General features: G+C 39.8%; 1 protein-coding gene across 1 annotated transcript in view; it reads left to right on the top strand.

Annotated features, from left to right (window-relative positions):
* The window catches only part of schip1 (schwannomin interacting protein 1), an 842,409-nt gene that overhangs the window by 311,885 nt on the left and 503,581 nt on the right, over positions 1–26,943 (top strand). The gene's annotated exons all lie outside the window — the stretch shown is intronic.

The raw sequence follows: 26,943 nt of genomic DNA, 5'->3' as shown, positions 1-26,943 counted from the left end.
ATAACTTAAAATAGAAAATGGGACTTCTAGTTAATTGCTGAAAAGATGACAACATTATTTCACATTTTAAGATGTATATCATAACAAGCAAATCAGACGCAACATTGACTTAATGCTGCTTGTATGGTAATTCATAGTTTAAATGATCAAATAGAACTTTCATTTTTTTGCTTTAAACGCAACCTCTTTCTTTACACTGTCCTTCAGTGGACATTCCATTCTCCTGGAATGAGTTCAAAGTTACTCTTTACTCTTTAGCGCTTCTTTCTGTTCTTTTTCTTTCCTAATCTGGTAACTTTAAAATTTAGTGATTTTCATAATTTTTTTTTTAGAGATTCTACAACAAGCACAAGCTAAGTGAAGCTTCCAGTCCTGTTTCAATCCCCATAAATCTGATATTTTGAACTCAAGCATGAGTTCATAGATATATAGATCCTGGCAGACAGTCTTTGAGGTTCAGTGATATTTTAGGAAAGCCTGTAATCAGACCTAGATTAGAGTAGTGCTGGAAAAGCACAATAGGTCAGGCAGCATCTGAGGAGCAGGAAAATTGATATTTTGGGCAATAGCCCTTCATCAGGAATGAAGGCAGGGAGCCTCCAGGGTCGAGAGATAAATGGGAGGAGGGGTGGGGCTGGGGAGAAGGTAGCAAAGAATACAATAGGTGGGTGGGGTGAAGATGATAGGTTCAGGACATGGTTGAAGAGCTTCAGGGCGGAGGAGATGACCTGGGGGTTGCAGTGTGAGAGAGAGAGAGAGAGAGACACTCACTGAGATTCTTGTGGAGAGAGGAGGAGAACTTCTTCAAAGTAGGCATCCTTGCAAGAGGATTCGCGGTAAGGTTAAAATCAACTAGGCAAAAGTGTGGACTGCAGATGCTGGAAATCAGAGTCTAGATTAGAGTGGTGCTGAAAAAGAATAGCAGGTCAGGCAGCATCTGAGGAACAGGAAAATCGACATTTCGGGCACTGTTAATGGTTTCCTAACGATAGTCCCTTTGAAACCCTTGATTAATTGAATCATATCAGTTTGTCATTTATATAAAAGATTTGGATGCGAATAGAAAAGGCATAGTTAGTAAGTTTGCAGACGACACCAACACAGTAGACAGTAAGGAACGTTTCCTAAGATTACAAAGGGATCTTGATCAATGGGTCAATGGGCTGAAAAATGACAGATGGAGTTCAATCTGGATAAATGCAAGATATTGCATTTTGGTACAACAAGCAAGGATTTGGGTAATGCAATAAATGGTAGAGTCAAAAAGTGTGATGCTGGAAAAGCACAGCAGATCAGGCGACATCCAAGGAGCAGGAGAGTCAACATTTCAGTCCTAAGCCCTTCATCAGGAATGAAGAGGTTATGCCCGAATTGTCAACTCTCCTGCTCTTCGGATGCTGCCTGACCTGCTGTGCTTTTTAGTGCCACACTTTTCGACTCTGATTTCCAGTATCTGCAGTCCTCACTTTCTCCTAATTAATGGTAGGGCCCTGGGTAATACTGTAGAACAGAGGGACCTAGAGGTGCAGGTACATAATTCTTTGAAGTTTGCATTGCGTATGGACAGGGTGGTTGAAAAGACATTTGGCATGCTTGCCAATTGCTCAGACCTTTGAGTACAGGAGTTGGGATGTTATGTTGAGGTTGTACTGGACATTGATGAGGCCTCATCTAGAATACTGTGACCAGTTTTGGTTGCCCAGTTATAAGAAGGATCTTATCAAGCTGAAAAGGATTCAGAAGAGATTTACCAGGATGTTGCCAGATATGAAAAGTTTGAGTTGTAAAGAAAGGCTGGGAATTTTTCACTGGAGCATAGGAGGGTGAGAGGCGACCTGATCGTTTATAAAATAATGGGGGACATAGATCGAGTTAATGGTAGTTGTCTTTTTCTGAGGATGGGGGATTTCAAGACTGGGGGCACATTTTTAAGGTGAGAGGAAAGCGATTTTAAAAAGAGGTGGGTAAATTCCTTACACTGAGGTTGGTTTGTGAGTAGAGTGAACTTGCTGTGGAAGTGGTAGATGTGAGTACAGTTGCGATGTTTAAAAGACTTTGGATAGATGCATGAATAGGAAAGGTTTGGCAATATATGGGCCAGGAGTGGGCAGGTGGGACTAGTTCAGTTTGGGATTATGTTTGGCATGGACTGGTTGGCCCGAAGGGTCTGTTTCCATGCTGTATGACTCGATGTGAGTCTTGTAACTGAGTAGAAATGCTGATTAGCAACACTTTAAGCCCCACCTCTATTCAATTTTTGGAAGTAAATGGACAGCAAAATCATTTACAACTTGACATTTTCAATTCCTTCTTAGGACTTTGGAGACTGACAGTCTATAATCACTGTAAACACTGGTGCTGCTGCCATTGTCTCCAAGCATGAACATTCCAGCAAAACAACCTGGTCCCTGTCCCTCCTTTTAATCTTTAACAATCAAACCAAGAAAGTTTTCAAAACAGCTCAAAAGAGGTCCCCTTCCCCTTCATTCATCTATTTTAAAACAAAGTCCCTAACCTAACAATCTTTTAAATCTCCCATTTGTAGCAACTAAAGAAAGGAGAAACTGGCAAAAAGCTTCAAACATTTATCCTCCCAAGTTACATTCTGTCCTATTTATTGCAGTATCTTAAAAAAATTGTATTGGTGATATAAGCAGACTCATTACAAGGTGCTATGCTATTGCTGTATCTATTTTAACATAGGCTTTAAACCAAATATTTTAAGTTGATCAGCGGTTCCATTAAGATAGTAGATTGGAAGCAGAGGATTTCAATGCATTGGCTGATTGCTAATAACTACATTTCTCGGCTGCTGTTCCCTATCCAAGAGAATGAGCAGACCATTTCTGCCATTGTCATTCTGTAGCCAGTTGCTAGGAAATGCAAGGAACAGCCAGTTGCAGCTGTTTTCTCTCCCTGCCTCCTGCCTTAGCTGAAATCTGGAATTTTCCATAGGAGGGATAAAACTTAATCACCTCATTTGGCATATTAGTTCTTGGCACCAGTGGACAAGGAGCATAAGGCATAAGTACATTTTGAAAATATATCTAAGCTATGATGAAATTCAAAACAAAACTTTGTCTTTGCTTTTCCTCTTTTACCTTAACTGCTTCCTTAGGCATCAGGGATAAACTGTGACAAATTAAATGTGTGTTATATGTGTATTGATGAATTAGCTTAAATTGATCAGCAGAACTTGAACATTATATGATTGAAAGCCAATGTTCCCAAATATATGTTTTCATAGGATGGCATGGTGGCTCAGTGGTTCGCACTGCTGTCTCTCAATGCCAGGGACCCCAGTTCAATTCCAACCTCTGGTGACTATCTGTGCGGAGTTTGCATATTCTTCACGTATCTGCATGGGTTTTCTTTGGGTGTCTCAGTTTCCTCCCACAGTCCAAAGATGTGCAGGTTCGGTGGATTGGCCATGCTAAATTACCCATCATGTTCAGACATGTGCAGATTAGGTAGATTAGCCATGGGACATGTAGGGTTACAATAAGACGGTAAGGGGATGAATCTAGGTGGGATACTCTTTGAAGAATCAGTGTGGACTTGTTGGGCTGAATGGCCTGTTTACACACTGTAGGGATTCTATGAAAAAGTTATAGATATAAAAATGCAGACAAAAGATTACCCCTCGGGAGGATTTCCTGTGTATAGCACTTTGCTGAGAAAACTAGAGAATATTTTTGAAAATAGCTGGCCCCATAAAAGTAGTTGCACCTGAGCCTACTTGAGTTCATAGCCTGTTTGCTAATACATCTTAATGCATTATCCAGGCTATTATCTTATATAACTTCAACATCACCTGTCTTCTGCCCAAACCTGCTATCATGTTGCTGTCTCCCCTAAATCTCCGAACTTGCCCAGATAATTGCCTGAATTTCCTCTGTCCCCTACAGTGTAACGTTATATCTGACTGATTAGCCAAAGTGAAAATGGAACAGCAACTTGACACATTCACCTGACGAAGGAGCAGCACTCTGAAAGCTTATGATTCCAAATAAACCTGTTGGACTATAAATTGGTGTGTGGCATCTGACCTTGTTCACCCCAGTCCAACACTTGCACGTTCACATCATTGACACGGTATGATGGTGGAACTGTAAACTTACATGCAGGAAGAATTGAAACTGGCTGGTGCTTTCATTTCTTGAAATAAAAAGACAGGGTTCATCTAGTATAGTTCTTTAGGATCTCAATGAGCTTTGATAGGATAGACATAGGGGACATATTTCCATTTATTGGGGAGACCAAAATAAGGTGTTATAATCATGAGGTAGTCACAAATAAATCCAGTTGAGACCTTGGGCGATATATTTTTACCCAAAATGTTATAAACATGTGGAACTTACTACTAATGAGGAATTGTTGAGATAAATAGCATTGATCCCCTTAAGGGAAAGCTACAAGCATACGAGGGAGTAAGAGTTAGAATATGCTGATCAGGTTAAATTAAGTAGAAGAGACACATATGGAATATCAACTCCAAGATGGATTGAATGGACTATTTCTGTGCTGTGGATGTAATGCTGCATGTCAGATTGCAGTTATTAAAAGGGGCATTCAATAACTAGGGTGTTTCTTCCAGTGTAAGACATATCAGATTGAAGTCAGCACCAGAGCAGAGGGATCAGGCAGGAGACAATGGCAAATGGAGACAATACAATTCGTTAAAATGAAGCAAAGTTGAGTCAAATAATTTGAGCAACCAAGAGTGACTTTCCTCCACCTGGCATCCAGCAACCCTGTTTTAATGCACAGAGCAAATGGAAAGAGAGTGAACATCCTTTGTGGTAGGTTCTTTGCTCTGGGTTTGCTTGGTGTTGGAGAGTAGAGTTCTGGTACATGTTGAGTTGGAACAGACAGGTTGACAAACAAGTAGCCCAGCTGAGTTTCCTGTACTTTCCCTTGACAAAGGCTAATTGATGTGGATGAAGTTACTCATATTGGAGGATTCCTGAGGGGATAGCTAGTTCCTTGTAACTCTGATCAGCAACCCAAAAGCAAATTATTGCAGATCCCATATGTTTGAAATACAAACAGAAAATGCTGGATATATTCAGGTCAAGTAGCTTTTGTATTGAGAAAAACAATTAATATTTCAAGGGATTGACTTCAAAATATCCTTCAAGCTGAAAAGCAGGATCAGTGAGGTTGGATACCTTCCAACTGCTATCTTTGGACAACTGCCAGAAACCATGAAGTCAGCAGCCGTTGCAGCATTCTGTCTCCTTCTGGGTTTAAACCCCTTTCAGGACATGTTGCAATGCTGAGAGAACAATAGGATCATGATTTCAATCCACAAATGAACATGGCTTCAAGGTTTTACAAATGACGTGCATTTGAGGTGCAGTCTACCCAAATACTAGTCAGGCAGTGATCAGCGGAAAATTGCTTCTTTCATCCTCAAATGAAATATGATGACTAGTGAGATTTCACTTTGTAAGTGAGACCTTATGCTTCATTCAGAAGTCACTTCCTAGAAGCATTTTGTATTCAGTCTGCTGACGGATTCAATCTCAACCAACTACTGCTGATGTAAGCTGGGCTTGGCTTGGCTTCCTTTCTGTTCTGAAATGTCAGCTCAACTATTGAGATCTTAGACATTAATCCAAACCTGAGAATTAGGAAGAAAAGCACACCGTCTGAGTAGGATTTTTCTTAACTCTACATACTAGTGCACTAAGGTTTGGAGATTATAGTTAGATGTGCAGCATAAAACTGGACTAATGTAATTTATTATGCCTCCTGCATGCAAACAGACTTAGTGTAATAGCTGCATTAGTGACAGATTAACATCCTATGTCCTTTGCTCTACACTGCCAGGCTTGTACAGCTGATTAGCAGCACCTTGCTTAACTGTTCAATACCAACTGTTGATTGATTTAAGGACATTCTCCCTCATTCGGAATTGGAGTACAGTTGTAAGAGAAAACAGCTCATTCATTTAAAAAATATTTGAATAACTTACGACACAGATGATTTATATTTTCGAACCCAGCATGTCCTGATCCTGTTAACATTCATTACATAAATCTGATTTCTGCTGACAACTGCATGGTTCATTTACTGTCCTTCTGCACAAGTAAATGACAAACAGCATTGCAAACCTTGTTTTAGTGGAGGCAATACATTCATGTTATGCTGACAATAATGTAAGAGGATGGGATTCCCCAAATTGTTATTAGTTCTGCATGTTCCCTCTCTAAACCTTTGACCCCTTGACAAAAATGGTGATCGCAGGCTTCTACTGAATGAGAACAGTTAAGATTTATAACATCAGGTAATTCATCTCCCACAGTATTATCAACAGGTAATTTTTAAAATAGTCTTTTTCCTTTAGCTATCTGCTTGCCTCCCAGGTTTAACTGTGAAGATTATAATAGCCTCCCTTAGCCTTTTGTTTTTATTTCTGTCTTGTTCCTTATCTCCATGTCTCAAAATCTTAGCTTTGTGGTTTATTTCTCATTGTGATTTGAAGACAGACGAAGTTAATTAAACTGCTGAAACAACAGTAAAACCTAGTTTGCCTATTAGAGCATCAGTGTCATATTAGTGCACTGCTGTAAATCCTATGATGGCAAAGCTTAGCCTGAGGTCTTGGAGAGTTTTCTTTGACTTTCTGCTTTGCATCAGTTTCTCTTCCTATCATTTGCACTTATTTTCCCTTTCTTTCCTCATTATTTTTCCTCTTTTCTTTTCTTGTTTGCTTCTTTGCAATTTCCCCATTTCCTGTTTTTGTTTCACATTTTTAAATATTTTTCTTTTATTGTTTTGTGAATGTTTTCTTTGTCCATTTTCAAGCCTAAGATGATTGAGAAATGGTTTGTTGGATAACTTTTTTTCTTTGTCTATTTTCAAACCTGAGAAGATTGTGAGGTGTGGTTTGTTGGATAACAAAAGATGTATGAACTTGGATGGCTAGTAACAGCTAATAGAAAGTGTGTTTGGACCATGAGAAACAAGAAGATATCAATTATAGCCTGGGAAATAGAGAAAATAGAGGGAAGTATGTGTGGACTTGACCATGATCAGGGAAAAGAATTTAATTTTGCACACGAGCTGGAGAACTTGCTAACTGCTGACAATTACGTATATGCAAAGTACTACGGATGCTGGATATATGAAAACTCCACAGGTCTGGCAGGATTTGTGAAGCAAGAGACAAGGCTAATGTTTAAAGTCTAATATGACACTTCATTATTACTGTAAATAGTTTTTCTTTCCTCATTGGGCATATATGTATTGAAGTCAATACATCAGTCCCTGAAACAGGAGGAATCTAATGACTAGATATGAAGGGCAGACTTGTCTAGTGGAAAGAAAACTTGATTTTATGTCGGTTTTGTTGAGCTGCGATATGTGCGTCAGTGAAGTGCTATTGAAAGGACCAATTTGCCTAGATAAAACATTGTTTCAGAACAACATACAAAATGCAACAAATGTGCACCATTTCCAGAGAGTAATGAGATTCCTGGTGGTTCTTTTTTATAATGAAAGGATGGACTTGCGATACTGCTGGAGATAGGATCAATGAGGAAAGGAGTGTAGGCATTTAGTTAACCTTAAAGATTTTTAAAAATGTATTCATGGGATCTAACTGTCACTAGCTAGGCTGACGTTTATTGGTCAACCCTAATTGGCTTTTGTGGTGATGATCTGCTTTCTTGAACCATTGCAGACCCTGCAATCCTTGGGGTTCAAGTTCTGTCACCACTTCTGACACTGGAGTAGGAAATTGAGAACCTAATATTTAGTTTTATGCCAATTACTTGGCTAGATTCTGTAGTCAGTTTACTCACCTCATATTGAAAGTTATGTGATGATGCTGATCATCTGAGAATAGAAAAAAGGATTGGCATCCAGTTTTTCTGCAGATAGAGATGTCTTCAGATGTTTTTGGATGGTAAATGTCACCCATCTGATAGCCAGCTGGCAAGTAGGAAGCTAAACACCAATCATTTTACTTAATATCAGATTCATTTACAGAATGCTACATTACAAATGCCTAACTCTCACTAACCAATATTCAATGTCCCAGAAGCCTCTTCTTATATATGCTCATGATACTGAGTCATAAAGTCATGGAGATATACAGCACGGAAACAGATCCTTCAGTCCAACCCGTCCATGCTGACCAGATATCCTAAATATATCCTATCCCATTTCACTTTAAACCTTTCCAATGCATATACCCATCCAGATGCCTTTTCAATGTTGTAATTGTACCAACCTCCACAACTTCCTCTGGTAGCTCATTCCATGCATGTACCACCACTCCATGAGAAAGTCGTCCCTCAGGTCCTTTTTAAAACTTTCCACTCTTACCCTAGACCTATGTCATCTAATTTTTGATTGCCCCACCCCAGGGAAAATACCTTGTCTATTTATCCTATCCATGCACTCATGATTTAATAAACCTCTATAAGGTGACCCCTCAGCCTCCAATGCTCTGGGGAAAATAGCCCAGTCTGTTCAGCATCTCCCTACAGCTGAAACCCTCTAACCTCTTTTCTGTACCTTTTCAAGTTTCACAACATCCTTCCGATAGGAGGGAGACCAGAATTGCACACAATACTCCAAAAGTGGCTTACTTAATTCATTGATGCCCTCCACTTGTAGATTCATAACCTTAATAATACAGTTAACATGTCGTTAACAATATCCTGCTATCTTAAAGGCTATAACTAAACAGCTTCAGACGGCATTGAGAACAAGCATAAAACCGATACTCTTCCACACTAGTTTTCCCAAGCATAATGATTTTAATAAATCCAAATCTGTTTTATCTTATGACTTTTAATGTAGAAATGCTGTTCTGAATTTGTGCACTCAACTGATGACTTGGCATAATCCCATTGCTGATTTAAGGTACTAATTAAGTAGTCACTGTATATGTATCTCTTGTGTCCTCTCCCGATTATGGATTGCTTCAACAAGTTCCGCTTTAGTGATCCCTTAAGTGCACAGGTTGTTGTTTGTTCTGTGTGTGCTTCTTGTTCCCACAGACCATGATGATGCTTATCTTTAATATGTCTGTTCTCACTGTTTTTTAAATTCTGATAAGCAGCAGACTCTTGACTCTAGGCTTCTTGCTGTTCAATCCAACTAACTGTACAAATCTTGGATGAGTTGATACCTCCTACAGCTCAAAATCACCAAAACTGAAACCATTCTTTTTGACTTGCACCTTCATATATCTTCTTGTAGTTATTACACATTGGCCCTCCAGAATCTATTTTTTTAAAACCAATATATGGTGCTCTCAGTCCTTGCTTTCTCAAGCTGTCTGAAAAGTTATGTTTTCAATTTTGTTTTATTCTCTTGTTTTCTCCCTAAATTCCATAAATTCTCACTTGCCTGTCCAGGGGAAGCACTCTAAAATGTGTGAGGGATGTAGATGAGGATAATAGAATCAAGTATCAGAGCATCCTAAGAGAATTTAACTTTATAGCCTGAGAATTCCAATGGTATTTTAAATTAAAGTGCAAGCAAATATGTCCAGTTGAATGCATGATATGCAAGCCAGAATGTCCAAGGTTTGAGCTCCAGTCTACACGGGGCATTTGGTCTCAACTCATTTGGGTTGAGTTAAAAAAATTAATCCCTTTATCTGGACAATGGTGAGTTGTTGCAGGAATTGTGAATGATTTAGTGCAACTCGAATCAATGCAAGGGGCACCATAGGTGTTGGCCAGGTGCTTAAGGGGATGAGCTCAATAAAATACAATGAGAAAACCCATTTGATGTTGTGGAGAGAAACACCCAATGAAACTTGACAAAACTGACACTTCGCAAATAAAACTCAAAATTCAGTTCAGTAATTTTTATTCAACAACAGCAAAAACAAAGAAAAAACAGGGGATACTTGTCTTTAAAGCAACAGCAAATTTACAGTTAATGAATGAACATTTCGCAGAAGTCAGATCTATTGGAACTGGGTGTAATATAAGACCTTTTTGGCTCGATGAACCTGCACTGTTCCACTCTGTTATGCTGAAGGGTGATGTTGCTCTTGCTAAGTGTCCTCACCTTCCTCCTTGGAAGACAGCTGTTGCTCTCCCAGCTTCTCAACATCCATCTCTTGGCCTGCAGTGGTTTTGCAGATCACAGCATGTAATCATTGTGCAGCATACTCCAGTGGATTTCAGAATCATATTTTCAGGACGGCTCTCATCTGCTGCACAATGGTCCTGGTGGACGAATGTGCAGGGAGTGGACTTGGTCAATTGTTCAGGAATGCTGACCAGGGCACATGCCTGGAGAAGGTCAATGGAGCTTTAGCTGCCAGGCAACCAATTTGATTTTCATGTCAGGAATTGTCACTGTCTTGTATTTTTCTGCTGCATGTGAGAATAGCAAACTGCATATGAATGAGGTGAAAGTAGGTCATCATGAGATGTTAATGCTTTCAAGAGGGCATTTCACCACTCACTAATAATCTTGTCATCGGTAACATTCAAAACTTGGGCTTTTTTACCTCATTATCAACAATCCTTTTCATCTCGCTACATTTTCCTACTGACTCGCTGTTGCCCATGTTCCACATTAAGCCTCTGGAATTCTATTTCTTGTTTCCTGATTCACCTCTACCTACTTCCTGCTGTGGTTCCTCAGTGTAAAACATAATGAAAAATCTGTTGGCCATCTGCCATCTTGAATAGATGAACTCACATTTTAGCTCTGCATGACACCTTTGTAGATGAACTTGTGTTCATAGTTTGTTTTTCACCTTCAATGACCACAAAAGTTAGATCATTGTTTTTCGAGATGAAGCACTTCTGGCAGTGAGAAAGTTAACCTGTCTGATAAATTAGCAACAGCCAAATCACTAAAAAGCTGATACAGATTGATCTGGGCAGTAGGTTGATAAGTGCCATATTATCTTTCAGACAGAACAGGACATCTCATTGACTTACTGATGATAGCAAGTTGCAGCAAAGCCCACATCTTTCCTGATTTCTCATCACTTGTAAATATATTGTTCCTTAGAGTGGTGATCAATGTCAGAGTAGTTGGAGACAGATAGTTGGTAAAGACATCAGTTTGTTAATGGTTTATTCATTCTCCAGTATAATATTTATGCATATGATGACATGATAGGAGGGATAGACGGATTACTTTGGTCCATTTCAATTTGCCTGTACAGTATTGAATTTGTTGGAAAATCAGAAAACCTTTAAAGAGCAGTGATTGCTAGCAGCATTGAATTGGCTGGGATAGTTGGTAGAAAATTGCCAATTTTCCTTTAGGTTCATTAAACTTCTCACTGACACCATCCACAGGTTGTACAAAAGCGTACTTGTTCACCAAAATTTCATGCACCATTTTTAGAATGTCCACGGATTTGCAAAGTAATTACTTGCAATTGTATTAAAATTCAAATGCAGACTGAGCTGTCACCAGTTGTTCAGATGTCTGACAGACATATTTAGCTGGGAGGAAGGCTTGAGGTTTCTCATCTATCAACTCAGGGTACACCTTTGTATTGAAAGCAAATACCAGAATGAACTTCCTGTGACATTTGTTTTTACTCTATTTGTATCCTCTTAAACTTCCATTAGTTAATCAAGTGTACTTAATGTATATTTCATACAGAAACCAAGTGAACATGTTGATAATTAATATTAAAGAATAAGAATCCCTGCATGTATTGACAGTGGCTAATATTGTCATTTTTCTGTTCATTAGTTTTAAGGTTTAAACCAAAGGTTGAGCCTACAAACGCTCAAAGAAAACCCCATGGCAGTATTACAATGTTAGTAAGATATATTTGTGTTTTTGTTGCCAGATACTAGCTGTGTAGCTTAACTATAATTCCAAACACTAAATCCACAGGATCTTCAAATTACAGCAGAAAATTAGACTGCTTTACAAATATCTTCTCTTTGTAACTATTGTAGCCTACACTGCTGAATGAAATGGGATTACTGAATGTGTTCCCTGCAGTTTCTGAGTTGAAGAGCTGACTTTAAATCTCATTACTGTGACTGATAGCTCAATAGCTTCTAAGTGTTTCATTATTTTACATAAACCTGGTGAACTAAAAGCACTTTTAGAAAGTTATATGTGGAAGTAATCATGTCTATGAATTCTGGACCATCTTTGGGAATCAGAAAGCAAATTCAGCTCCATTTTACATCTTTCCATTAAATATCAGTAATGGACCTACTGATGCATAAAACAAATGAAGATGTATGTTGCGGGAGATGGGACTGTCAGCAGTTTAAATTAAATCCAATTGTGCCACTTGGAAGCACAATACAAACACAAATGGTCCAAATTTACAGACCGTTCCTTCCCCAAGACAAGACATAATATTTCTGATGCCATTTGACTCATGATATTCAGACATTCCCGGTGACTGCCTTAAAAATATACCCCGCTCAGACACATGCTACTGGTGAGCCTCATAACTAACCAGAGGCATTTCAAGACCCTGGTTTGAAATATTCCTGCACTGAGTCGGGTCTATAAGGAACGCTCCTCTTGTGGCTCCAGTGGTTTTAAGTGAGTGACCTTAACAGGGTACTTTGATGCTACAAATCGAGGACTATGGTTTAACTCCCTAACTTGGCTTGATGTGAAGTCAAAAGGGTGACTGAACACATCCAAACTCAACTGAAAATTGCTGATAATTAATGTTCCTTACCGTCGAATTTGCCTATCTAACCCTTCCCCATCTTTACCATCTGTACTTACTAGATGACCAAATCTATACCATAACCAGTTCAAATGGGTGAACCACTGAACCACCACTGGGCATTCTACTGTTGTCTACAATTTGCAGGAAATGTTTTGATTGATCCCAAGGGCCAATATTGGACAAGCTTTAAGCCACCTCCTAGTCTGTACTTTCACTACACCACCTATTTTGGGCTCAATAAAGGCCACAAAGTGTTATCCAATACTACACAATATCGCATGTGGCTGGCTCAACTAGTATGCAGATTGAATCTTCCAATTATTACAAATTCCCAGGTATGCACAAGGCAGGCCTTTCCTGTTCCTAAAACAATCCTCTGCAAAACTTTTGATTTGCACCGTTCAGTGACCTTTGTGAGACAAACTAGTTTCGGTTTTCTCAAGTGGTTCTAGAAATTGAAAAGTACATTACCATGTGGCTGTTATAAAGGAGGTATACCTTCCTGGAATGGTGATATTCACAGATGAACAATGTGAATTCCTAACCTAAATCATTTGCTGAGAGTGAACATGCATATGTTTTGGAACTCCAAAGCAATGTGTGATGTTCTAAACTGGGAAAAAAATGGTTTTAGAAATTGTTTCACACAAGAAAATAAGCTGAGCTGCATTCCAGTTACCAATGACGAATACAAGAAAAATATTTTCTTAATGCCCCAGTTGTCTGCGCAGTGTGTGGAAAGCTAATTTTCTGAAGTTAGATGGTGAAGACTGAGAATCAGAGTGAATTTATTTATTCATGGCATTAGAATGAACTGTTCTCTTAAAATGCTGGCGTTTCCTGAACAGTAAATCATTCATTGCGATATTGGCTCTGTGAGGGAAGATTTTATTTTTGTGCCAAGTGAGATGATTTGTCAAAGTGATAGTGGGGAGGGCGTTTGGTGAAATTGGCCTGAATTTTTTTCATTTATCAATGGGAGTAAAATTAACCATGATTTCCATTGTGAATAATCATTTAATGACTATACTACACAGGGGAGAGCAGATTTGTCCTCAGCCGTGATGATCCCAGCATTGAATTATCTGACAACTCTCACTATCTAGGCTTATCTAAAGTGTCTGAGGAGAAAGTGAGGGCTGCAGATGCTGGAGATCAGAGCTGAAAATGTGTTGCTGGAAAAGCGCAGCAGGTCAAGCAGCATCCAAGGAACAGGAGAATCGACGTTTCGGGCATAAGCCCTTCTTCAGGAATGGGGGCTTATGCCTGAAACGTCGATTCTCCTGTTCCTTGGATGCTGCTTGACCTGTTGCGCTTTTCCAGCAACACATTTTCAGCTTATCTAAAGTGTCTGTTCTGCTTTCAGTCTCTGAAAACCACATGACAATATGAATCACCAACTTTTGGAGAGAGAGAAGTGCAGGTTCTTGACATCTGAATTTTCTGCAAAAAATACTACTATGCCTTTGAAAGAGTTAATGTGACACAGCGTTCTGAGGTAACTAAGATAGATTCAGATATATAGTGTGTAAGAGCAAACATACTCCTGCATTTGCTGGATCCATATCTGTAGGGGCATCAGTTTCCATCACCGGTTTGAATGACTCTCCTTCTCAACCTATTCCCTCACCTGAGGTCTGGTGGCCCTCAGGTTTAATCACCATCAGTCGCTTCTCTCTAATAAGAGAGCAGCCACTATGGTCTGGTAAGGCTATGGTGGCACAACAACAACAGCATCTGTAGGGGACACATTTATTACGTAGTCAACCAGTGGCATCACTGCCAGAGGTGGCACTGAAAATAGAATCATCCATAACATTGACCAGTTCAAATCTATTTTCATAACCTATAGAAAGAATTATTTTTCTAATGTTTTTCTGATGTGCAGGCTCTTAAATGTTAAATGATTTTATTCTGCTAATCCTACTTTGTTCGGGATTGTAGTTCTCATAGAGGTAGGTATGGCAAGGAGTGGAGCACCGAACAGGTTGGTGACATGAGATTGCTGCCACCTTCTCGAGGGCAAATAAGAATGGGCAATCACGGCATTTCTAGCAATGCCCAAATACATGAATGATTTTAAAGAATCACAAGAAGTAAGCGTGAGTATGCATAAAAGAATGCATAAACCTATTAACTATCATGTTTATTGGAGAAGTCAACAGACCGGTCAAGCTCCACTATCAAAACAATCATCAAGTGGACCTATCAAAATATTCACCAGCGACTGTGAAAGGGAGCTGCCATGTTGTCAAGATGTTCAACCTTTGAAAACATTTATTGCATGTTTCAAACAGCAGTTACTTTTTTCCTCTGTTGACACAAGACTGTTGGCTTTCAATCCTGGATTACGAGTGTAAGATTAATTTTACAGCAATCCATTGTCACAGTTAGCAACCTGCCATTTTACAATTTGGTTGACAACTCCAGGTGATTACAGACTTTTAGAAATGGGATTGTGGATGAATTCTAATGCTCATTTAATCAAATGTTTATTCTTCTAAAGAAATATGTATTTAAAGGAATGTAAACACAGTTTATGGATTTGTATGAATGAGACTTTTGTTCAATTTGGTATAGCCTGCAATGCAGAGAGAAGTTTTGTTTACAAAAACTGAGATCTGCCCATGGTGGACACAGATGGATTTTTATGGGAGGTGGAAGGGCAAAAAGTATGAGTTAACACTAAATTGGCATAAGGGTTTTAAAGGGTCATGGGGATATGTACAGTGGCAAATGTTGGTATGAAGGACAATAGGGATTGGGGACAGTATTAAGTTGGCATGAAAGGCAGAGGGGCCTTGGAGTGTGGGAACAACAAATCCACTGGTATGGAGGATGTGAGGTTAATGGGGTTGGGGTCGAGGCATAAGGTGGCATCGCTGATACAAGAGAAGTGTATGGCATTGGTGGGTGTGAATTGTCTTGTGTGGAGAGTTGATTTACGTTATTCTCACGTTTTGAAACTCTAATGCAGTGCCAGTGCACAGAGACAGGCATTCTGCCAAGTCCTCCTGTGTAGCTTATATCATCCACTGTTGGTCCTGGATTGCCCACCCTGACTTATTAACCTTGTTATTTCTTCAGCCGAAGGTCTGACATCCAGAAGCGCATTTTTAAAAGATCGATTTCAAAACTAAGATTTCTTTCAAATAAAGAGATCTAACTTGCAGATGAAATGCCAGTCCTATAAGTCTAATTATTTTAGGTGTCTATCAGTAAAAAGATCATGAAAGACCAAGCTGTCTCCCTGCCAAGCATCACAAATCTGAAAATTTAAAAATAGTTGTATGTGACATTGGGGCCTATTAGCTGAACATAGGTCACTTTGAAATCTATTTTTATGAGTTTCCAATACAAAGTTTCTGAATTTTACAGCAAAGATTTTTAGAAACTGTCTGATTAATATTCTGACACTGAAAATTATTTATGTGTATTTGAAAATTGTGGCTACATCCTCAGAGTGGAACTATCCATTAATTTGTTATGAGACAGTCAGATTTGGAAATGCCATTTGCTAAAATTGTTAGGAAAAGAAGGGACTATGAATATCAATGCTGAAACCTATCTTGGAATCAAATGTACATGCTGGCTTAAATTGCATATTTTTGCGTGCAGAAATACTGCAATGGACAATTTAGCTACCATTGATCATGTTATATGTGTGGACCTTTGAAGTCTCAAACCCTTTCAAAAACAGTGGTCAGTTTAAATGTTGAATGTTAAATGTGAACTCCCACAGTTGGTATAAGTGGTTGACACTTTGAACTGTGAATAAAAACACCTGTAATTCAAATTCAATGAATATGATGTTTTGTTGAATAAATTAATTCGATAATGATACCTTTGAAAACAATCAAATTCCAAATTCATGTGATCTTCCACCAATGAGGAAAATTCATCAAATACTTTGCATCATTTTGGCTATTGCATCATTGGAAGGCTTCTCATGTGGAGTAGATTTTGCTTTTTCCATTGCAGGATTGTCCCTCCATAACAAATTTGGGATATTCCTCATTTTGTTGAATAATCTGATGACAATTTGTGTACAAATAGCATCCCATAGTTTGATGACAAAACTGCACCAAACATCAAAAGGACAGAATGGTACCTTTGCAAAAGTTTTTATTTCTCCATCAGCCAGTTGTCTATTATATTCAGTATGAATATAATACTTAAGTGGGTTGTTATGGTGCAGATCCAAATGTTGAACTATAGATGTGAGACACCCTCATTTACCTACAATATGTGGGTGTTATTTTTTCACTGACGTTTCATAATCTTATTGGTTATGTGGGGCTGAACATGTTTCACATTAATCAGCTTTATTCCATACACATGCCATTGGGATGTCTATTTTGCACATTGTTGATCCACAATTTCACTCAGTCCAACCATTGTTACAGACATGTACAAATACTCCTGCAGGAAGCTTGATTTCCAATAAAAATAACTGTGTCTGCTGGAAGTCTGGAACAAAACAAAATCACAATGAACTTAATTTTCAACATGGTTTTACACCCAAACGTTACCACAGGCTTTAATTTTATTTTGTCAGCCAAGAGGGTTAGCAACTATAAATGTTGTCTTCTCATTTCCTGTGGTTTTCACTGGGACTATTTTCAAACTTGAACACTTCCCAGTCTAGCTGCTGGCATATCAAAAGTCATGGATGTTTTGTCCATGTTGCCTGTGTGACATAGTGGATGCTTATCTTTGGCTTCTGTCTGATGGTGAATTACTGGAATTTGGCCATTTTGGCTTTGAGGTCTTTTGGTTATCTCAGACCAATCTTAATCGTCACTGCAACATACATTTTCATTCCATCAAGTTACTGATGATGTAACCATTCTGATGGTTTTCAAGGGCCCATGCTTCTAAAGATCAGGCCTGTGGATGTTCCCATGATATATTTGGCCCTGGGCATGTACTTAAGGGAGTTCCTTCTTCAATTCTTGCACTAGTTTTTCACCGATGCTGAATTCCTTTGCTGTAGTACAGTTATTTTATTGTCTGATTTTTAGCTCGGAACCAGCTTCATAATTTTTTTTGAAGGCTGATCCATTTGTGTTCATAGTGCATCAGGCACAGTTTACTCTGTGTTAGGTTTCTTCTTGGCAAGATAGTCCTTACCACCTGCTTAATCCCACGTGCTAATTTATTTGGTGAGTAAAATGTACATTTGTAGGTGAAGGAGTGAGGCTTTTTGAGGCTAACTCTTAACACATGTCCCGTTTTTCCAAAAAACAATTCTACACATCAGTTTATACACTGAATATAGGACTAAACATCATAGTTGCCACTGAGAAAAATGGCATTGTCTTATATTCTGCAATAAATGGCATGATTTTATAAGTATTGTGCTAATTGCTCATCCACTGAGACATTGAATACAATAGTGTTTAATACATCTTCCGTTTATTACTTGAATTATGTGTCCGTCATGAAATAATGACATATTCAGTCAATATGCAATGTTAATTGGCTTGGGTTTGTTAACACCCAATCATATATGACTAAACTGACCTTAAGGTGCAGAATTTGGCCATGCGGCCCATTGAATCTGCTCTGCCATTTGATCATGGCTGATATGTTTCTCAACTTTATTGTCCTGTTTTCTCCCATTACCTTTGATCCTCTTACTAATTAATAACCTATTTATCTGTATCTTAAATATATTCAATAAATTGGCCTCCACAACCCTCAACTGCAAAGATTTCCTCAGATTCACCACCATCTGGCTGTAGAAATTCCTCCTCATCTCTGTTCTAAAGTGTTGGCCCACCTTGTCCACATACATTCTATCCAGGTATCTCAGTATTTTGTAAGTTTCAATGAGATTTCACCCCCCTCATCTTTTTAAACCCTATTGAGACCAGACTCAAAGTCCTCAACCACTCCTCATATAACAAACCCTTCATCCGCAGGATCAATCTTGTGAAACTGTCAGGAACCATACCACCAGCCCCCAACCTTCAAGGCCAGCACATAATTCCTTAGATACAGGGCCCAAAACTGCTCACAGTATTCCAAATGCAGTCTGACCAGAGCCTTATACAACCTCAGCAGTACATCCCTGCTCTTGTATTCTAGCCCCTTTCAAAATGAATGCTAACATTGAATTTGCCTTCCTAACCGCCAACAGAATCTATATGATAATCTTTAGAGAATCCTGAACTAGAACTTTTAAGTTTTGGGACTTTAGATTTCCGAAGCCTTTTCCTGTTTAGAAAATAGTCCACGGCTCTGATTTTCTTACCAAAGTACATAATCTCTCACTTTCCCGCATTGTATTCCATCTACCACTTCTTTGCCGATTCTCCTAGCCTGCCCTACTCCTGCAGCCTCCCCACTTCATCAATACTACCTGTCCCTCCACCTTTCTTTGTGTCTTCTGTAAACTTGGCAACAGTGCCCTCAGTTCCTTTGAACAGATCATTAATGTTTGATTTGAATAGTTATTGTTCCAGTGCTGATCCCTGTGGAACTCCATGAATCCCTGGCTGCCATCATGAAAAGGACCATTTGATCGCTAGTGTCTGTTTTCTGCCAGTCCCGCCTTCTGCATACCTTTGTAAAAAAGGGTTTTGCTTCACCCATTTTCCAGTCCTCTTGGATCCAGTGATTCCTAAAAGATCACCACTAATGTCTCTACCATCTCCTCAGCTATCTCCTTCAGAACCCTGGAATAATCCATCCAGTCCAGGTGGTTTATCCACCTACAGACCTTTCAGCTTCCCAACACCACCTCCTGAGTGATGGTCATTGCACTTACCTCTGCTCACTGACTATAGATGTCTTCCTATACGGTAAATTGTATCTGTTTGACTCTATATCATTTTTCATTACAAAGACAACCCTGCTCCCTCTGACCATTTGCCTATCCTTTTCATAGGACGCGTATCCTTGGAAATTTTGTTCCCAGCCCTGATCCCCTTGTAGTCACATCTCTGTGATAATGACAATATCATGCCTGCCAATTTCAATCTCCGCTACAAGCTCATTTATCTTGTTTTGTATATTGCGTGCATTTACATACAATACTCCCAGTTCTGCATTGATCACCTCTTCTCATAGACACAGCAGATAATGCAGTAACTGAAATTGGATTCATGACCCTTTCCATACTGTCTGTCCTATTACTTGTTCTGAAAAGTTTAATAACCTCTCCTGTGTCCCACCCTCCTTAAGCTATTTAAAGTCCTCGTGACCACTATTTAGCCATGTGGATGGGTGTATGAATAGGAAAGGTTTGGAGGAATATGGGTCCAATGCAGACAGATTGAACTGGTTCAGTTTCGGAAACCTGGGATGCATGGATATGTTGGACATCAGGATCTGTTTCCATGCTATATGAATCTATGATTATGTAATTGTGAGAAGAGTTGAAGGATCACTTGGCCAAATGAAGGTAAGGGTTCCCAAGAAGTCATAGTACTTCCTATCAATCCAGCAATCCATCCTTCAACACAATGCTGGGAACCCTGACTCATCAGCTGAGAGAGTGGCAGTGGCACTGAAGAGCATGACCTTCCTGTTTTCTCAAGATGGCAATATTCATTACCCAGTTTGAGAGTTCCGTTGATGTTTGCCATAAGCCTAGACTGCTGCCACCAATGCTGATGTAGTATAGTCCAAAGCCAAGTCTTGCAGGGCTACAGTAGCTTGAGATCATCCTGCAATTCCATCTGCAGTTTCTCCCACTGAAAGTCAGCAGTCATTAGTCACAATGCAGTTATTGGTATTGCAACATGTGGGAACAGTTGGACAGGCAAAGGCATGCAGGCACTGAAAAAAAGGTTGACTAAAGTTGGGTTGGAACATTTGTTTAGTGGTAACCTTTTTCTGGCATTGCAGTCAAGAGGGTGCTGTGTGGTCACTGGGAGATGAAAAGGTACACTTTGGGAGTGTTAGTGAATGGACTTTGCAGCTTTCTTTGTGAGGATTGCAGGCAGGTGAGCTGGTTCAGCGGGCAGGTGATGTGTTGCTTGCCACTTCCTCCTACTCCTCCTTTATCCTCCTCCTCAGGCAGACAAGATGGCTCAAGTGCACCCAATGTGTCTGCCAGGTTGGTGTGTCTGGAGAGGAAGCAATAGAGAATGATCTGGAGCCAGATTCAATGATGGCCAGAAATCAACAAAGACAGGAGGCGATCAGGCATTTATGAATGATAACATCCAGAGTCTAGCAAACATTGGCGCATAATCAAATCTACCACAAGTAGGGTAACTACCTAGAAATGACAGAAATGGCTGAGAATGTTGTATGATTCTGTTTCTCACCTAGGTCAACTGCTTTAGGATGACCTAGAATACTGAGGTCAGAGCGATAATCCAATACCAGTTGTTTTAAGATTCGGCACACCATTGAATTTGTCCATCACCGGGACTCTACTGACGACTTGAGGCATCTCATAGTCAGACATGCACCAGTGTACCTGGGCAGTCATAAAAACAGCGATAGTGTTCCAACCTTCAGGCCGGAAGGTCTGGGTTTAAAGTCCCATATCGTTCCAACGTGTGACATAACATGTCTGGACAGGTTGAAGTAAAAATATCTCAACTGTACTACTGGGATGCATTATGAGCACTTCAAGGAACAGTCCTTTGTTCGATATTACCAATTAGGAGTAAAAGGGGGGAAAGGTATAGGGAGAAAATGGGAACAGGGTGTTGGTTTGGGTGATCAACCATGATTGTATTGAAAGGTAGAGCAGACTTATAAGGCTGAATGGCCTACTCTGGCTCTTATTTTTTATGTTTCTATAACAACAATGCCCTGTTCACAAAAAACAAAGAATGAGTGCAATTCACCAAAGCCTCTGGGAACAAGGAATCCAATGTTGTGGGGTGTGGAACCAGTAGTGGATTTCCACAGGTACAAGGGACAGCTGATGGTGGACATGGTGAACTGTGAGCTCCATGAGGTCAGCCAATGGCCATCATAAACCAAACCTGATTTTACTTTCTTAATGTGTAGTTGATCTGTAATAATCGCAAAGGAATCCTGCAGTTTTGTGCTCGCTTCTTAGGGAGCTCTCAAGATTGTTACATCCTCCCTCAGTCTTGGGTGCCACAATTGTTTTCTCTGCTCAGCAAATGCAGTGGTAGCTCCTTAGGGAACAGGGGCCATCCACAGAAGAGCTGGCACATTAAACCTGCATGGCAGCACAAAGCCCAGCAGCGGAGAAATTCTAGAACAGATGTTGAAGGTGACTGTCTACTACCTGGACCACTCAGATGGAATGTTGCAGCACACTCTGCTCAGTATCTCCAGGATCATTTCAATCATAACTTCACACAGAAAAGAGGTGGAGGAGCCAGAGTCCACCTTGAAGAAATAAGGGGAAGAACTAGATAATCCTGAGGGACTACATGATATTCTTCCAGTCACAGATACCAGCATGAAAAGACACGCTAGACAGGCTTTGACACTCATTGAGATTTGATTTCAACAAGAATGAGGAGAATGTGAGGACTGCAGATGCTGGAGAGTCAGAGTTGAAAAGTGTGGCACTGGGAAAGCACAGAAGGTCAGGCAGCATCCGAGGAGCAGGAACATTCTCGATGAAGGGCCATTGCCCAAAACATCGACTCTTCTGCTCGCCTGATGCTGCCTGACCTGCTGTGTATTTCCAGTGCCACACTTTTTGACTTCAACAAGAATGTAGCCACAGCAGGAACTCTTGATCTCCTCAGTAAAAGTTGGGGTAGATCTGGCACACTGTTTCCAGACCAATCTGCATTCTTGTAACCTCTGGCCCTTTAGAAGGGAAAATGCTGTACATCCTTGACCTAAATAGCTCCTATGGATAGGGACATCAAGGTCACATACCCTTGTGATTTAGAAGGATGTTACACATGACTCAGTGAAATATGGTCCAAATGCTGGCAGTGTCTGGCCAAGAGTTCTATGAATTTGCCTATTTAGAACATAGTCAATAATTGCCCTGGTGTTGAATGCATTTGCTCGTTTGTACAACTCTCAACATAATGATTATGCAAGCATAAATAAAGTGATCCAAACCATACATTTATAATATCTATTGAATAAATTGACATGTATGTCACTTATGTGCCCTTAGAACTTTTGCAACTCACATTTCTTAATAAGCTCGCATTCCTTAATGATTGAAGACCTCATGAATTATATGCCTAATCATACAACATAGTGAATTACATGTTTGGAAACCAGGAAGGTTCCAGGTCCAGTTCTTTGTCTGTGATGAATTAGCTGACTGCAGCCCAAGAAAGAGAATCTTGCATTTTATAAAGAAGACATCTGTATGAATGTAATAACTAAAGTACGATGAATTGCACTTCATAAATAACCAGTAGTGCACCACCAAGTCTCTAAGAACTAAATAATTGCATGTTCTAAACTAGATTAGTTTTGTTCTTTTGAACTCAACTTAAAGTATATTTGGTTAAAAAGGTGTGTAGTTCATCTTGTGCTTCTGCATCGATATTCCTGTTACGTGAGGCAATTTCTTTCCTAACAACTGTTGAAAATCTGGTATTAAAAACACATTGAAATGGCTCATTAATATTTATTTGTTGTGTAGCAGCACCTCATACTGTTTTGTAAAATAGATAAAAGCCTCAAGGTGTTGCAAAACACAGTATGTTGATTAAATTTCAAATAACAAACACACCTTTAGATGCTGTGTGCACACAACTAATACCCGATAATCATTTGAACACTAAGGTTTTGCTTTCTTCCCACATTTTGAATTCTATAGAAAAAAATCCAGATTGTTGTATGTGATTTTTCAAAATGCATGCAAATTGTTTTTTGACAAGACTAATGTATGTTATTAGGAATGCAGTCTATGTAAGCCTACAGAAAGGCTAGACATGAAGTGAACTGAAAATCATTGAAATTAAAGCTCTTAAGACAAAAAAGTTCACAAAGTAAGGTTAAGTACAAAGAGCAGTCTGATGTTTTCAATGTCTTCGCATGTAAGTGTGTTTTTTAAATTTCATTTCTCAAACAGACAGCATTTCAAAGCAAGTACAGAAATATCTTTTCAAACCTTTGTAGCCTTAGGATAGAATTTTATTCCCATTGACTGGAGAAAAATGGGATCCATTAACATCTAGTTTTATTTGAATCATTATACTATGTTTTTGCAATTCTGTGATTGTAGCCTTCACTGTGTGTCTTTGTATTTCTAGAACTTCATAATAAGCCAGTTTCCCTCAATAATATTATATTAATTTGAATTTTTCTATAATGCCTCTACAGTATTCTAACATAGACTTTTTTTTTTCACAGCCTGAAATTTTGTAACCATTTTGCAAAGTCACTAACAACAGATACTGGAGTATTTTGCAATTGAAGAATTTGGGGCTCTCAGCTATGCTGCTCATTTAGTTATGTTAATCAGTCTTTTAGGCTGATTAACATAACATAAGATATTTTAAAATAACTTGTTCAAATGTGTCATGATGCACCTCTGGAGCAAGAGGTACTTAAACTGGATATCCTGGCTCAGAAGCGGGGGTATTACCATGCATCACTAGAGCCCCTCTATCAACATGAGTGAAACAAGAGCTGGTTACTGCCGCCTCTAACTGATGAACAACAGAGACCTTTCTTCAGAATGAATTGATGGAGAGGTTCTGATATTGTGTTGTTATTCACCTGAAAACTCCTTTACACAGTGTTTAGACCAACATAGTTATTCCAGTATTCAAATGTTTCCAATACTTCATACGTAGCTTGTAAACATAATTTTGATAGTCAAATCACTTTGCAATATAACTTTAATCTCCATTGAAGGCATATATAAAAATAAAACCTCTGTGCATCTTCATAGCCTGACATTTTGTAGCCATTTTGCAAAGTCAGTAACAACAGATCCTGAAATATTTTGCAATTGAAGAGTTTGGGGCCCTCACCTATGCAGCTCAATTTATTTATGGAGTCCTACAGCATCCACTTTAAGCTCTGCTGGGCTTCTTTCCCAACTGTATTGTTTGGACTACAAGTTTTGGGCTACCTTGTTTGTTAAATCTGCTGCTTATGAACCATGAGATATGGAATACTCGTAAACTGGAGTGTTATTTGAGACATTGCAGTTGACATCTGTTCACCTAAGCCAAGTTGCAAGGGAAATAATCAGACAAAGCTCCCTATTTTTTCCAGTGAATGCTGTGGAAGATGTGGACATCAAATTTAGCCAGAAGGTTTAGTTGAGATGCATCCACACTTCAATAGCCTACTTACAATCCATGGGTATGGTTTTTCAGATGGTGGAATTTCTTACCCCACCTCCTGACAAGTGTGGGGACAGAGCCTTGCTGATACAGGCTAGCTGGCAACACCTTATCCTTTGTCGGGGTGTTACTTGGCTAAAGACAAGATGTTGGAGGAGAAAGTGAGGTCTGCAGATGCTGGAGATCAGAGATGGAAATGTGTTGCTGGAAAAGCGCAGCAGGTCAGGCAGCATCTAGGGAACAGGAGAATCGACGTTTCGGGCATTAGCCCGAAGAAGGGCTAATGCCCGAAACGTCGATTCTCCTGTTCCCTAGATGCTGCCTGACCTGCGCTTTTCCAGCAACACATTTCCATCTCTAAAGACAAGATGTTCTCCAGGGTACGATGTCACATCTTAGCGAGCTGACATTCTGTCGACCTGCAACTGTGCAGTGCCTACAGTGCCAAGTTCAAGTGATGGTCACTGTTGGGACTATAGGCAGTTGACAAAAGAGACGAAGTTCTGGAGACTGGACTAATTTAAGGATTTTCAGGCTCCACTAAGGGTCCTGGGAAGGTGGGAAATGGGAGTGGGGTTGTTGGATTGTGTGGTGGTGCCTGAGGAAGATTAAATCAAGACCTATGACCTCAGGAGATGCCCCATTTGTTCAGCAAAAGTTTGTCTGTCAGTTTGTATTGAGTATGCGATCTGATGAGTTCTCTCGGTAATGGGGTTAGTATGCTAATTGCCATCTAACATAACTTATTCCCACACTTTAAATACAATTCAAATAAATAAATATTCAAATAAATAAATGGCCATCTTGCTGAGACATTTATATCATCGATAGTCACAGGTGAGGTGCCGGAAGACTGGAGGTTGGCTAACGTGGTGCCACTCTTTAAGAAGGGCAGTAAGGACAATCCAGGGAACTATAGACCCGTGAGCCTGACCTCAGTGGTGGGCAAGTTGTTGGAGGGAATCCTGATGGACAGGATGTACATATAATTTGGAAAGGCTAGGACTGATGGAGAGTCAACATGGCTTTGTGCATGGAAAATCATGTCTCACAAACTTGATTGGGTTATTTTGAAGAAGTAACAAAGAGAATTGATGAGGGCAGAGCAGTAACTGTGTTCTATATGGAGTTTAGTAAGGTGTTCGACAAGGTTCCCCATGGGAGACTGGTGAGCAAGGTTAGATCTCACGGAATACAGGCAGAACTAGCCATTTGGATACAGAACTGGCTCAAAGGTAGAAGACAGAGGGTGGTGGTGGAGGGTTGTTTTTCAGACAGGAGGCCTGTGACCAGTGGAGTGCCACAAGGAACGGTGCTGGGTCCACTATTTTTTGTCATTTACATAAATGATTTGGATGCGAGTATAAGAGGTCCAGTTTGTAAGTTTGCAGATGACACCAAAATTGAAGATGGAGTGGACAGCGAAGAGGGTTACCTCAGATTACAACAGGATCTGGACCAGATAGGCCAATGGGCTGAGAAGTGGCAGATGGAGTTTAATTTAGATAAATGCGAGGTGCTCCATTTTGGGAAAGCAAATCTTAGCAGGACTTATACACTTAACGGTAAGGTCCCAGGGAGTGTTGCTGAACAAAGAGACCTTGGAGTGCAGGTTCATAGCTCCTTGAAAGTGGAGTCGCAAGTAGATAGGATAGTGAAGGCGGTGCTTGGTATGCTTTCTTTTATTGGTCAGAGTATTGAGTACAGGAGTTGGGAGGTCATATTGCGGTTGTACAGGACATTGGTTAGGCTGCTGTTGGAATATTGCGTGCAATTCTGGTCTCCTTCCTATCGGAAAGATATTGTGAAACTTGAAAGGGTTCAGAAAAGATTTACAAGGATGTTGCCATGGTTGGAGGATTTGAGCTGGGGAGAGGCTGAACAGGCTGGGGCTGTTTTCCTTGGAGCATCGGAGGCTGAGGGGTGACCTGATAGAGGTTTACAAAATTATGAGGGGCATGGATAGGATAAATAGACAAAGTCTTTTCGCTGGGGTGGGGGAATCCAGAACTAGAGGGCATAGGTTTAGGGTGAGAGGGGAAAGATATAAAAGGGACCTAAGGGGCA

This window comes from Chiloscyllium plagiosum, unplaced genomic scaffold, assembly GCF_037043375.1.
Source record: "Chiloscyllium plagiosum isolate Xiang-an unplaced genomic scaffold, Cpla_swu_hap1 HiC_scaffold_13, whole genome shotgun sequence".
In the NCBI taxonomy this organism is placed as follows: Eukaryota; Metazoa; Chordata; class Chondrichthyes; order Orectolobiformes; family Hemiscylliidae; genus Chiloscyllium; species Chiloscyllium plagiosum.
The sequence above is the reverse complement of the archived record's forward strand: the minus strand, read 5'-3'. Positions and strand labels throughout refer to the sequence as shown.